This window comes from Podarcis vaucheri (assembly GCF_965113315.1).
Source record: "Podarcis vaucheri genome assembly, chromosome: 9".
In the NCBI taxonomy this organism is placed as follows: domain Eukaryota; kingdom Metazoa; phylum Chordata; class Lepidosauria; order Squamata; family Lacertidae; genus Podarcis; species Podarcis vaucheri.
The window spans coordinates 35,762,886-35,777,130 of NC_138767.1; positions in this window are offsets into that span (position 1 = coordinate 35,762,886).

Consider the following 14,245-nt stretch of genomic DNA (forward strand, 5'->3'; position numbering starts at 1 on the left):
GTCCTCTCTTACTACCCACCCCAACTTCTCTGAATAATGTCTCTTATATCAGATTGAATATTGTGTTAATCTGATTCTCACACAGGAAAACTGCTATACTACTCTGTTCTAATCGCAAACAGGTTTACAATTTTAAAGTCTTGTCAACCATGGTTCCCAATTGCCATGGAAAATTCTAAGGTAAAGGTAAAAAGGTAGAGGACCCCTGGATGGTTAAGTCCAGCCAAAGGTGACTACAGGGTTGTGGCACTCATCTCGCTTTCAGGCTGAGGGAGCTGGCATTTGTCCACAGACGGCATTCCAGGTCATGTGGCCAGTATGACTAAACCACTTGTGGTGCAACGGGACACCGTGGCAGAAACCAGAGCGCATGGAAATGCCATTTACCTTCCCGCCGCAGTAGTACCTATTTGTCTTCTTGTACTGCCATGCTTTCGAACACACTTATCAGAACATTGGACAACTTTGTTATTTCTCTCTTGAAGAAGAGTATAGACACAGGCTAACTCCATCCAGAAAAAAACTAAACCCAGTGCCACCTAGTGACAAATGACCACCCATCAGATGCCCGCCTTGCCTCCACTGGCAACAGAGAAACGGCACCCTGGCAAAATCTCACCAGATGCTGCTGGCACTTCACAGGCATTGCCACCACTGCCTATGCTTCATGGGCACAGCTACCGCTACTGGTGCACAACGCAGGTAAGAGAGGCAGGGTAGGGGAGGCAGCAAGTTCTCATTTCACCTCAAGTGACAAAACAGGAAAATAGAATCATAGAACTGTAGAGTTGGAAGGGATCCTGGGGGGGGGGTCACATATTCCAACCCCCTGCAATGCTGGGATTTCAACTAAAGCACCCTCCTGCAGATAATATGGTTAAAGGACTCAGAGGGAATTTGAGTGCCATATGAAGTTAGGAGAGCAAGCATAAATTTCATAGCCTGCTCCTGATTACTAAACTGTGATTAATATTTAGATGGTGTTACATATATGCTAGTAGCAGGTGCCTAAAGCAGATTATCACAGTAAATTATTGCAGGTAAAGCTGTTGTTGAGCAGGATAGATTTACCGCTTATGATTCATATGAGATGCTGTTGTTTCGCAATGTGCTTTATGCAGCATCACAGTTGTGCAAGTATGTAGAACAAATACCAGTCATTTTTTTTATGTAAAGCCTGGATTTAGCAGCAGAATCCAAGTCACTGAACCAAGCCACAGGGACCTGGTTATGATTTTATAATGGTGATTTACAGGCCCCCAACTTCATTATTTCACAGCTAAAAACTTCCAATTACTGGAAAATTTTGGCCAGGGAGAAAATGTAGCATTTGCAAAGGCAGAAAGTGGAAAGATTCAAGCTTGTGGAGGCCAAACCAGATCTGAAACATGGATCTTATAATTGATCTTAAACACGGATCTTATGGAAACATTTTTCCTTCTTTTAATACCACATGGTGAAAACTTAGTGCTTCTATTATTCATCCATATTTGAAAATAGAATTACTATATCAGCTCATGCCAGACACGAAGGATTTTAAAGCTAGGACTTCAGACTTCGCCAATTTCACAGTCACTGCTCAGTGAGAGCCCATAAGGCAAAGTTAATGTTCTTATGTTGACGTGACAAAGCATAGAATCTTATGTTGTAGTCACAATGAATTCATATTCCTGCCCTCCTTGTCTTTGAGGTTTCCAAGTCTATTTACTATTCATATAAGGAGACAGGACAGTGACATAAAAGAATGGAAATCTGATTTGTTGATGTGAGTTCTAAGACTTGGTTTTTGGAGCATGCAAGACCTACAATGCCAACCACCTTTCTATATGAACACTAAGAGGAATAGAATTGTAAAATCGTATATAGAGTTGGGCATGATCCCAAGGGCCATCTAGTCCAACCCCCTGTAATGCGGAAATCTCAACATCCATGACAGATGGCCATCCAACCTCTGCTTTAAAACTTCCAATAAAGGAGATTGCAGAACCTCCTGAGGGAGTCTGTTCCACTGTTGAACAGCTCTTACTGTCAGAAAATCCTTCCTGACGTTTAGTTGGAATCTCCTTTCTTGTAACTTGAAGCCATAGGGTTGGGTCCTACCCTCCAGAGGAGAAGAAAACAAGCTTGCTCCATCTTCCATGTGACAGCCCTTGAGATATCTGAAGATGGCTCATCCTGAAATTCCCAAGGAGGAATAGGATAGAAAATATTGTTTCTTAGTTGTGATGCAACCCGTACAGTAGTACCTCAGGTTACATACGCTTCAGGTTACATATGCTTCAGGTTACAGACTCCACTAACCCAGAAATATTACCTCGGATTAAGTACTTTGCTTCAGGATGAGAACAGAAATCGTGCTCCAGCAGCGCAGCAGCAGCAGGAGGAGGCCCCATTAGCTAAAGTGGTGCTTCAGGTTAAGAACAGTTTCAGGTTAAGAACGGACCTCCGGAACAAATTAAGTACGTAACCAGAGGTACCACTGTACTCAACATCATGAAAATATGTATAAAATGCCTACGAATTGTGTACAAATCAAACACAATGTGTGTGTGTTAAAATCCACATAAAAATGGGACAGCACATATCTATGAATGAGCACCTGCCTTTCTCTATGATTATTTTCATTGTCCTTAGATCTATGACTTTGGATTTGTTCCACATACCTTCCATTCTTGAAGTATAATTTGTCAACATGCTATTCTGATTGTTACATTTGTGCGTGCGTGCACACACACACAGACACACAAACAATTAGCCTCTCTGAGAAAGTCTGCCAAGCATTGTTTTCATATGCTTTCCACCAGATGAATAAGATCTATTTATTTAATGAGCATTTTTGCTTCTTTTATTATGAGTTTGTTATTTGCACTTTTTCCCCTTACTGCTGCAGATTTAACAATAATTTTAATTTGTTTATTTAAAAGGATGTTTTAAGATGATTGCTAGATAGAATTGTTCTTTATCACGTTCATCTCTTAGGAAAAGTCATCAAATACTTCACATGGATAGTAATGTGGTTAATAGATGCAATTATTACAACAAGAAATAAGAATGTATTCCGAGACCACTTCCACCCCCAGTGTTATGGTTGTGTGTGTGTTAGGATTGCACATAGTCTCCTCTATGCTGGCCTCCATCAGTGAAAAGGAATTTCACGGTTTCTTCTACCATGGAGGCCCTTGCTTCACGCAAGCAAGTGAAAAGCTATTACTGGCATTTCTGCTGCTGGCAGTAAAAGTTGGAAAGCCCTAAAGTAAGCAACTTTGTGGCAGGGGGCCAGCAGCTTTGGATCCACAGGTTTCAAAAACTTGTGGAACCTATGAGGCACACAAAGCTTAGTGTCTAAGCCACACCATTGGAGAGCTGGCATAGGAACAAAGACAGAGGGTATATGCAACATAGCACAAAGGTGCAATGATTTCTCCCTGAGCAATGAAATGTTCTGTTGCCCCTCTGGAGCAAATTTGTGTGCATGCAAAGGTTGGGTGAGAGGGAAAATCCCACTGCACTAGTGCTAATCTGTGTACTAACAAAGCTATTTATCTGCATACCACTTGAACCAGCTCCCCACCAGAAGCCAGCAGAGCCTGCGATGCAACAGTGCATCTGCCTTTCTGCTCCAGTCCACTGCTTCCCAGTCCCAGTTAGGATTTTTCTGCCAAAATTAAAAATCAGCCACAATCCAGTTGTTTGATAGCTAATCAACCTGAATTTGACCTATTTTTCAGTGAGGAATTCAGAGAATCAATAGAATCCAACTTAAACTTAAACATGGTAGCAAATGTTTTGTTGCATAATGACAACATTGTCCTCTAAGACATCAAGGAGACTCCTGTAGAGATTCTTTAGCAGATGAGATTTTGTCTGCCTGAATGCCTTTAGCATTCAGAAAGTAAGATGCATGTTTTATAAATAGTGTTTCGCTATTGATCATGATGAGCAATAAATTCACCCACTGAAAAATTCACGGTTAACTTGTTTTTTTTTTCCATGCAAGATTAACTCACTTGTGAATAGCTCTGTTCATTCTTTGCTTCAAATCAGTCTTTCTTCCAAGACAGTATAGAAGCAAGTAATTGCACACTGCTTTCATTTTTCTTTCCAGTGCTCTCTGGTGGTCAAAGCAGATATACCCAGATATATATATAAAATCATATTTGCCATGTAACTATGTTGTTCTGTTTTTGGATCAAAATACACACATTCATGTTATTCTTCTTTCTATGGCCCCCCAAATAATGCAATCACCAATGCTTTCCCCCAATATGCAATCCATCTCTGGCCCCCTATGCAATAACAGTGTGTTTATTTTATCCTGTTTTTTGTAGATAAGTTAAAAAAAGTGCTAAAGTTGAAAGCTAGAAAACATGCACTTTTACACTAATTACTTATTCTACCCTGATCCTAAATACATTGGGAACAATCCAACAATAGTTAATTGCACTGTGTGAAGTACAAGCTTAGGTTATATAGTCATGAATACATTTCATTGAGTTCAACATAGCTTATTCCCAAAGCAAGTGCACACAGGATCCTTCAGTCTAAGTTGGTGCAATAAGTCCCACCAAAAGCAAGAAAAATCTGCAAATAAAACAAAAACTGAAACGGATAGGCCGGTGATAGGCCCTTGTAGAGAGATCTCTGAGTTGTGGTACTGATAGATTTTTTTAAAAAAGAAAGAATGAAAGAAACAGTGTGGTCCAGAGAAGATACAGTGGTACCTCGCAAGACGAATGCCTCGCAAGACGAAAAATGCGCAAGACGAAAGAGTTTTCCATTTTTTGAGTCGTTCCGCAAGACGAATTTCCCTATGGGCTTGCTTCGCAAGACGAAAAAACCGCAAGACGAAGAGACTCGCGGAACGGATTAATTTTGTCTTGCAAGGCACCACTGTATTTTGGACATTGATCAGGTACACGATGGTACACTCGTAGACTGTTGGGGAGGTCTTTGGTAAATGTTCTAATGGTAGTTCCACATCTATAAAATGGAATTACCACAATTCATTTCGTAGGCTTGTTTGAAATAAGAACTCAGGCCGATGTAAGTTTCAATAGTGGGAGTGGTCCCTACTCACAAGTCAATAGTCAATAGTAACAAAAACTAATGCATTCAAAATATGTATTCTGACAAGAATTACAAACTCAGATAAAGATTATAAATTTTAACAGAGATTACAAACTCTAACTCATAAAGATATGTATAACACAATAATTTGTTACAAAGATTTTTTCTTTTTCACTCGACAATGATGTTGATCCTTATAATTTATCAGCTTGCAGATGGAGACTCAGTTTCAATCACAGAGCAGAAGTCAAAAGTCAATTATGGATTAGAAGCCAGGACAGGGCCCTGTTTCGATGTATTCACCTTCATCAGCTAATTTTTAAAGGGTTGCGTAAATTTGAAGACTTTCAGATAAATATATCCTGTTATTTTCTACTTTTCTCAGGGATAACAACTACATGTGGGTAGATCAACGTGTATCTTGAGCTTTTCTGTGCGCCATGTTAACAGTGGCAAACATTTTTTCTCACACACCCTCCACTTTTAAAGAAGATTTCATTTGTGTAGCAGTGTGCTAGGTGCCAGAACAGAAGAAAAGAGGCCTTCTTCTGGTGCTGCTGCCTCCACCAGCAGCTAAGTAAGTGGCTGGATGGGTTGTTGGGAAGGAAGAATATGTTTAGAGTTCTGCAAATAGGAAAGAGGGGTGTACAAGGATTAAGGACAAGGAAGAAGGTTCTTGGTGGATCACTGGTGGGAATGGGAAAGCGATTTGATCCTGTTGGGCTAACCAGAACCAGATCCACAATTGCTTGTAATTGGACTTAAACCAAACCAAGCTATTCACCAGGTTCTGGGAAGGGAAATCATCCAGTTTTCTGAGCCTAGTTATGAATCCAACTCAGGATATCTACCCTGTCATCAGGCACTGCAATTTAATGATAACAACAACAGTTCCCTTGAGTATGTCTAGAATTCCTCACCCTCATTTCTCCCTCCTTCAGCCTATCCTATGAGCCTGGGATTAGGAAGTGAGATCCAAGGTCACATAGCCCTTGCATTTCTTTTAGAAATTGACCACTTTGGGGAATTAATAAAAGCTGTAGTGACTTGTCCTTCTCATCCTCCATACTTTACTGAATCAACCCAGAAAGAATATTTGCATTTTATGTACAGTGGTGCCTCGCAAGACGAAAAGAATCCATTCTGTGAGTTTCTTCGTCTAGCGGTTTTTTCGTCTTGCGAAGCAAGCCCATTGACGGATTAGCGGATTAGCGCTTTTAGCGGCTTTTAGCGGCTTTTAGCGGCTTTTAGCGGCTTATCGGCTTAGCGGATAAGCAGATAAGCGGCTTAGCGGCTTAGAAAAAAGGGGGGAAAGGGGAAAAAACCCGCAGGAACTCGCAAGACATTTTCGTCTTGCGAAGCAAGCCCATAGGAGATTCGTTTTGCGAAGCACCTCCAAAACGAAAAACTCTTTCGTCTAGTGAGTTTTCCGTCTTGTGAGGCATTCGTCTTGCGGGGCACCACTGTACTAGCATACTGCTCATGTCTCTAGAAAGAGAGATGTAAGTTTTCCATTTCAGATGCTACAGGGAAGAGTGAGAAAGAGCACTCACATTGCATATTATGAAAATACCCCCCTAAAATGATGCTGGAATTCAATTACTTACATATTTACAAAGCACAAACTAAAGTTTTTGTGTATCATTAAACGTATACGGTGATTATTCACATTGCACCAAACTCCGTTAAGCATTTTCACAAGGCCTTCAGTTTGTGGTTTTCTCGATTCTCATAAATATTTAAAAGATACAGTTAATACATTAACTTCCCAGCAAGTGTAGTATTGACAGCACCATCTTGAAAAGAGGGAAAATATATATTGGAAAAACCAAATGATTGGTATTTCTCCTGCAACAGGCAACATGATCTCATTTTTTAAAATATTCCATTAGTGTTGCCAGGCATATCTTGCTACATATTTACGGGTAGGGTGCTTTGACAGTTACATTTCTTTCGAGTGAAAATGGGCAATTTGCAAGGTAGAATGTAAAACATAAGAAAAGAAACAAAACTACATTGTTACAGTACACTACTTTCAACCTTCGCTTTCTGTCATTTCTTCTTAATAGAGCTGAACTATGGGAGGGATCTTTCAGAATAATATGGTTTGCACTTCAGAGTCTTCAGTTATGAGACCACTAGCAGCCCCTGCTTGCTACTCAAATACCCAAATAAGTACAGGACTCTGGTAAACAGAAGGAATCCAGGTCTCAACAACTACTTTACAGTTAAACCCCACCCCACCCTCCCACTCTATATAAGGGTCTGGTGACTTCTGTTTCAGTGTATCTGAAGAAGTCTGCATGCACATGAAAGCTTATACCAAGAACAAACTTAGCTGGTCTCTAAGGTGCTATTGGACAACACACACTGCTTTAATATAAGGGCTGTTATCATTGCTTACTCCTTCCTTGATGCTTCCTGGGCACATTTCTCTTTCCTGCATTTTCATATCAGGCACTACTATTTCCATGGTCAGCTTTCAAGGTGCATACAATGTTCCATGGTAGCTTGGGTTACACATAGGTTCCATTGAAATCAATGTGAAACGTCACCATGACTAACTTAAGACAAGCGATGGAGGAAATTTTGCTTGGCATGTGTTTTTAAGCAAAGCAATCTAATTTGCACCTCCTAGGCCAGGGGTACCAAGATGTGGCTCTCCAGATGACTGCAACTCCCATCAGACCAAGCCAGGGATGATGGCAGCTGTAGTCCAGCAACATCTGGAGAACAGGCTGTTCTTATGTTCTTATGTTATCTTATTTCAGCAGTACATTCCATAACACCCATGCCACCAGTGAAAAAGTCTGCCTCCACATCACCACAAACCAATAATCATTAGGCTTTCGCAGAACCATTTGCCCCAGAGTAATACTATGAATTATACAAAATTCAAATAGCAGGCAGCTGACAGAACCCGCACCCAGCATGCAAGGCTACGACTGGCCTCAGTATTAGGCCACAGTAGCTGCCAAGAAAGGTAGCGACAGGCTTCAGGGGACCCTATCCCCCTCCCTCATGGCAGGCTGCCAGTAATGGGAAGACAAGATGTTCTTACCAAGGTATTTTATTCAATATTCACAGAGAGGGATGTAGAATGCTACCTCTTGGATAATGGTGTTGCTCCAAGTAATCTCCTCCCCCCTTTCCCTCTCAGTCATCAGCAGCAGCTCCACACACACACACTTTTACAGTGGCTGTGTAAGGCCTTTTGCCCATTTGCTTTCTTTTCTACCACTCTCACTGCTCGGTGGGTCCTAGAAGAAGTGTGCTGGGCCCGGAGGTAACCCGTGAAACGTGGTCCAGGACCAGTCCAGAATCTAAAGGTTCCTCTGGGAGTCAGTATGACAGGGTCAAGGCAGGAAACCAGGCGAGAACAGTTACAGGATCTCAGGCAGGATTTGGCATACAGCAATGTTGCTCCCGCAACCTGGGGCGGGGTCCAGCATGTCAGGGTAATGGCTGGTCCTGATCCCCCAGCGACTCACCTCCCTGTTTCACCCGAAGGCGAGTACTCCTCCTGCGAGTACTCAGGTCTCTCCTTCTCTCAGACTTTAGTCTCTGCAGTTCAGGAGACATTGGTGGGTTGCTAGACCCAGGGGCCGCCTCAGCCTCCCCTGACCAAACCAGTAGTGGAGCAGCTGTAAGTGATGGCTCAACTGAAGGCAATGAGGTAATCCTCACATCTGGAGCCAGGGCAGGCTCAGGCTCCTGACTCGGCCCAGCTGATGTTTGTTGCAGGGGAACCTGTGCAGGCTGGGACTCTTCAGGATCAGGCCCCAGACTTGGTTCAGATCATGCCTGAGGCAAAGGATCTGGTGCAGACTCTCCTCTGGTTCTGAGTCCAAGCCCAAGTCCCAGGCCATCACAGGAAGGGGGGTCTGGAATGCTTTCTAATGATAACATGTCAGCCAGCTGCTCTGGCTCTTCTGCCCCCCCCCCCATTCTTCCATTATCTCCCAGCTTTTTCCTCTCTTCTGTCTCAGAGTCATGACCTTCTGCAAGCCAGTGTTGTAAATCAATATTGTCTCCCTCTTCTCTGGCGGGGGTGGTGGTGGTCTCCATCATTCCTCAGTCCTGTCCCTGATATCTAGGGGCTAGCCCAGGCCCTTTTTAAAACAAATTTTAAGCTAACACACAAACACACACAAACACACACACACATATATATAGCATCATGAGAAATTATTTGAAGACAGAGCTAAATTCAATGTGACATAGAATAAAGAACTCCTGTGGGCTTGTTTTGTTTACTAATGAGCAACCCCACATTGCTATTTTGAAGGACAGGCAAGTTCTTCAAATCCTTTCTTTATGTGCCATTTCCTCAGTGTATCAACTACCCCCAAACTGCTAGAAGCTCCATGGACAGAAAGAGAGAGTAATGAGTGTGGCAATAAGCTTTGCTGGAAGTCCACTTTGGAAGAGGCAGGGGGCTTGGCTGCTCCTCTCAACTCCCACCTCAGAGCAGCCCCAAGGGGAAAGCAAATAAATAAAAAATAGTACCAGCTCCAAAATAAAATAACGCAAGCAAATATATTTGGAAGGCAGGAGGGAGCTGAAAATATACCAAGAGAGATAACAGTATGCAGAAGGGGCAATGACTCAATAAAATGTGTTAATTTGTTTCAAAACCCTTTTTCTCCGGAATGTATAGTAATCATGTTTGAATCAACACATCTATGCACCACAACTCTGTTCAGAGATGCCAATTTTTTCACATCATCTAATTTTCCCATATGTTAAGCTTTAGTGATATTCTGCTTTGTTTCTATAATTAAGTGATTCTTTAGAATCAGTCAGTCAACAAAATAATTACATTTATCCTGCTTTCCCTTCAAGGAGCTCAGGATACCATACATCATACCCCCACCTTAATTTTATTCACACATGTGAGGTAGTTAGGAGGACAGTGAGTGAGCGAGTGAGTGATCCAAAGTCACCCAGTAAGCTTTGTGGCCAAACAGGGGCTTGAACCCAGATACTTTTGTGTGTTTTTCTGGCTCTGTGACCATTATACTACATGGAGGAACACTTTATTGGAAAAAAACAGTTGTGGGACCAAAACAGCATGAGATCGTCCTTCAAAACATGCTAAAATTTGCAGAAGAAAGAGCCCTTTGACTCCGGAAGAACTGATAGACATCAGATCCACAATTAAGTCCACATTATGTTCTTCCAACCACATTAAATTATGCTTGGCATGCATAGCCAACCTCCACAATGCCTAAGGTCAGCAGTCTGTCTGTCTTCACACACCTGAGCAGCATCTAATGAAGGCTGCAATCCTATATACACACTGGGAGAATTGCCCTTGACCTCAGTGGGGCTTTTGAGTACACAAGTAAAGGATGGCATATTAAAAAATGGATTTACACCATGTGATGAGCAATCCAGTGAACCAGAATAAGTCAAATGCATCTCTGCAATATGCAATAGAGCCAAATCCAATGTTTCATTTGCAAAGTTCCCATCAGTATCAGCCAGCATGGCCAGGGATGATGGGAGTTGTAGTCTAAACCACCTGGAAGGCACAAGGTTGGGGCAGCTGCTTCAATCCACGCAACTAAAAACACACCCCATGTGACATTATTACCTTCATACATTACCAGAAACAGTATAGGTTCTATCTTTTGTATGGCAGTTCTCTCTCTTAAGAGACCAGGAAGTGACTTAGAATCATAGAATCATAGAATCATAGAGTTGGAAGAGACCACAAGGGCCATCGAGTCCAACCCCCTGCCAAGCAGGAAACACCATCAGAGCACTCCTGACATATGGTTGTCAAGCCTCTGCTTAAAGACCTCTAAAGTAGGAGACTCCACCACACTCCTTGGCAGCAAATTCCACTGTCGAACAGCTCTTACTGTCAGGAAGTTCTTCCTAATGTTTAGGTGGAATCTTCTTTCTTGTAGTTTGGATCCATTGCTCCGTGTCCGCTTCTCTGGAGCAGCAGAAAACAACCTTTCTCCCTCCTCTATGTGACATCCTTTTATATATTTGAACATGGCTATCATATCACCCCTTAACCTCCTCTTCTGCAGGCTAAACATGCCCAGCTCCCTTAGCTGTTCCTCATAAGGCATCGTTTCCAGGCCTTTGACCATTTTGGTTGCCCTCCTCTGGACACGTTCCAGTTTGTCAGTGTCCCTCTTGAATTGTGGTGCCCAGAACTGGACACAGTACTCCAGGTGTGGTCTGACCAGAGCAGAATACAGTGGCACTATTACTTCCCTTGATCTAGATGCTATACTCCTATTGATGCAGCCCAGAATTGCATTGGCTTTTTTAGCTGCCGCGTCACACTGTTGGCTCATGTCAAGTTTGTGGTCAACCAAGACTCCTAGATCCTTTTCACATGTACTGCTCTCAAGCCAGGTGTCACCCATCTTGTATTTGTGCCTCTCATTTTTTTTGCCCAAGTGCAATACTTTACATTTCTCCCTGTTAAAATTCATCTTGTTTGTTTTTGCCCAGTTCTCTAATCTGTCAAGGTCATTTTGAAGTGTGATCCTGTCCTCTGGGGTGTTAGCCACCCCTCCCAGTTTGGTGTCATCTGCAAATTTGATCAGGATGCCCTTGAGTCCATCATCCAAGTCGTTGATAAAGATGTTGAATAAGACCGGGCCCAAGACAGAACCCTGTGGCACCCCACTAGTCACTCTTCTCCAGGATGAAGAGGAACCATTGATGAGTACCCTTTGGGTTCGGTCAGTCAGCCAGTTACAAATCCACTGAGTGGTAGCATAGTCAAGACCGCATTTTACCAGCTTCTTTACAAGAATATCATGGGGCACCTTGTCAAATGCCTTGCTGAAATCAAGGTAGGCTACATCCACTGCGTTCCCTTCATCTACCAGGCTTGTAATTCTGTCAAAAAACGAGATCAGGTTAGTCTGACATGACTTATTTTTCAGAAATCCATGCTGACTATTGGTGATCACAGCATTCCTTTCTAGGTGCTCACAGACTGTTTGCTTAATGATCTGCTCCAGAATCTTCCCTGGTATTGATGTCAGACTGACTGGGCGGTAATTATTTGGGTCCTCTCTTTTCCCCTTTTTGAAAATAGGGACAACATTTGCCCTCCTCCAGTCTGCCGGGACTTCGCCTGTTCTCAAGGAATTCTCAAAGATGACTGCCAGTGGTTCTGAGATCACATCTGCCAGTTCTTTTAATACTCTTGGATGCAGTTCATCTGGCCCTGGAGACTTGAATACATCTAAACTAGCCAAATATTCTTGTACTATCTCCTTAGTTATTCTGGGCTGTGTTTCCTTTGCTGAATCATTTGCTCCAAATTCTTCAGGTCGGGCATTGTTTTCTTTATCGGAGAAGACTGAGGCAAAGAAGGCATTGAGTAGTTCAGCCCTTTCTGTGTCCCCTGTTTGCATTTCACCATCTTCTCCTCTGAGTGACCCCACAGTTTCTTTGTTCTTCCTTTTGCTACGAACATACCCATAAAAGCCTTTTTTGTTGCTTTTAACCTCTCTAGCAAGCCTGAGTTCATTCTGTGCTTTAGCTTTTCTGACTTTGTGTCTACACGTGCTGGCTATTTGTTTGAATTCCTCTTTGGTGGTTTCCCCCCTTTTCCATTTTTTGTACACATCCTTTTTTAATCTTAATTCAGTTAAAAGTTCTTTAGATAGCCACCCTGGCTTCTTTAGGCACCTTCCATGTTTCCGTCTCATTGGTATTGCCTGTCGTTGTGCTTTTACTATCTCCCTCTTAACAAACTCCCAGCCATCATGAACTCCCTTTCCTTTAAGTATTGCTGTCCATGGGATCTCACCCAGCACTTCCCTAAGTTTTATGAAGTCGGCTTTCTTAAAGTCAAGAAATTGAGTCCTAGTATGCTTGGCTGCTCCTTTCCGCTGTATAGTAAACTTCAGAAGAGCATGATCACTCGCGCCTAATGATCCTTCCACATCTACCCCACTAACCAGGTCATCAACATTGGTTAGGACCAGATCTAAAATGGCTGTTCCTCTTGTTGCTTCTCCCACTTTCTGGACAATGAAGTTGTCTGCAAGGCCAGTGAGGAATCTGTTTGACCTTATGCTCTTGGCTGAGTTTGACGTCCAACAAATATCCGGGTAATTGAAGTCCCCCATTACTACTATCTCCCTTCCTTTTGCATGCTTGGCCATCTGTTCCAGGAAGGCATCATCTATGTCCTCCGTTTGGCTTGGGGATCTATAGTAAACTCCCACAATGAGGTCTCTGTTATTCTTCTCTCCCTTAATTTTGACCCAAATGCTCTCCCTTTGGCTTTGAGGTTCTAAATCTTGGATCTCTTCACAGGTATACACATCCCTGACATATAACGCCACTCCTCCTCCTTTCTTGTCTGGTCTGTTTCTCTGAAATAGATTGTATCCCCCCATTATTACATTCCAATCGTGGGACTTATCCCACCAGGTTTCAGTGATGCCTATTATGTCATATTTAGTTTGCTGTACCAAGAGCTCAAGCTCATCTTGTTTATTTCCCATGCTTTGCGCATTAGTGTACAGACATTGAAGTCCATTAATCATTCCCCCGTGTCTCTTATTTAAGGATTTTTTCCTCCCACCACTAGGTCCGCGTGCTGTTTGCTCCATTTGGTCTATGACATTTGGATGATCATCTTCATTAATTGATAGACTCCTACCTTCAGGAGCATTGTCTCCCTCCCCCACATTAGTCAGTTTAAAGCCCTCCTGATGAGGTTTCTGAGATTTTTGGCAAAAACATTTCTCCCAACCGTTGTGAGGTGCAGCCCATCGCTTGCCAGAAGTCCATCTTCAAGAAACTGCAGTCCGTGATCTAAGAATCCAAACCGTTCCTGTTTACACCATTTGCGAAGCCAGCTGTTCACTTCCACTATTTTCCCCTCTCTCCCTGGGCCACGTCGTTCAACTGGGAGGACAGACGAGATGACAATTTGTGCATTTAGTTGCTTCAATTTCCTGCCGAGAGCCTCGTAGTCTCTTTTGATCTTCTGGAGGCTATTGCTTGCAGTGTCATTGGTTCCCACATGAACCAAGAGGAAGGGGTATTCGTCAGTGGGTTTTATGATTCCTTGCAGTCGTTCAGTTACATCTTGGATCTTAGCCCCGGGGAGACAGCACACTTCCCGAGACATCTTGTCAGGCCCACAGATCACTGCTTCTGTTCCCCTCAGTAGGGAATC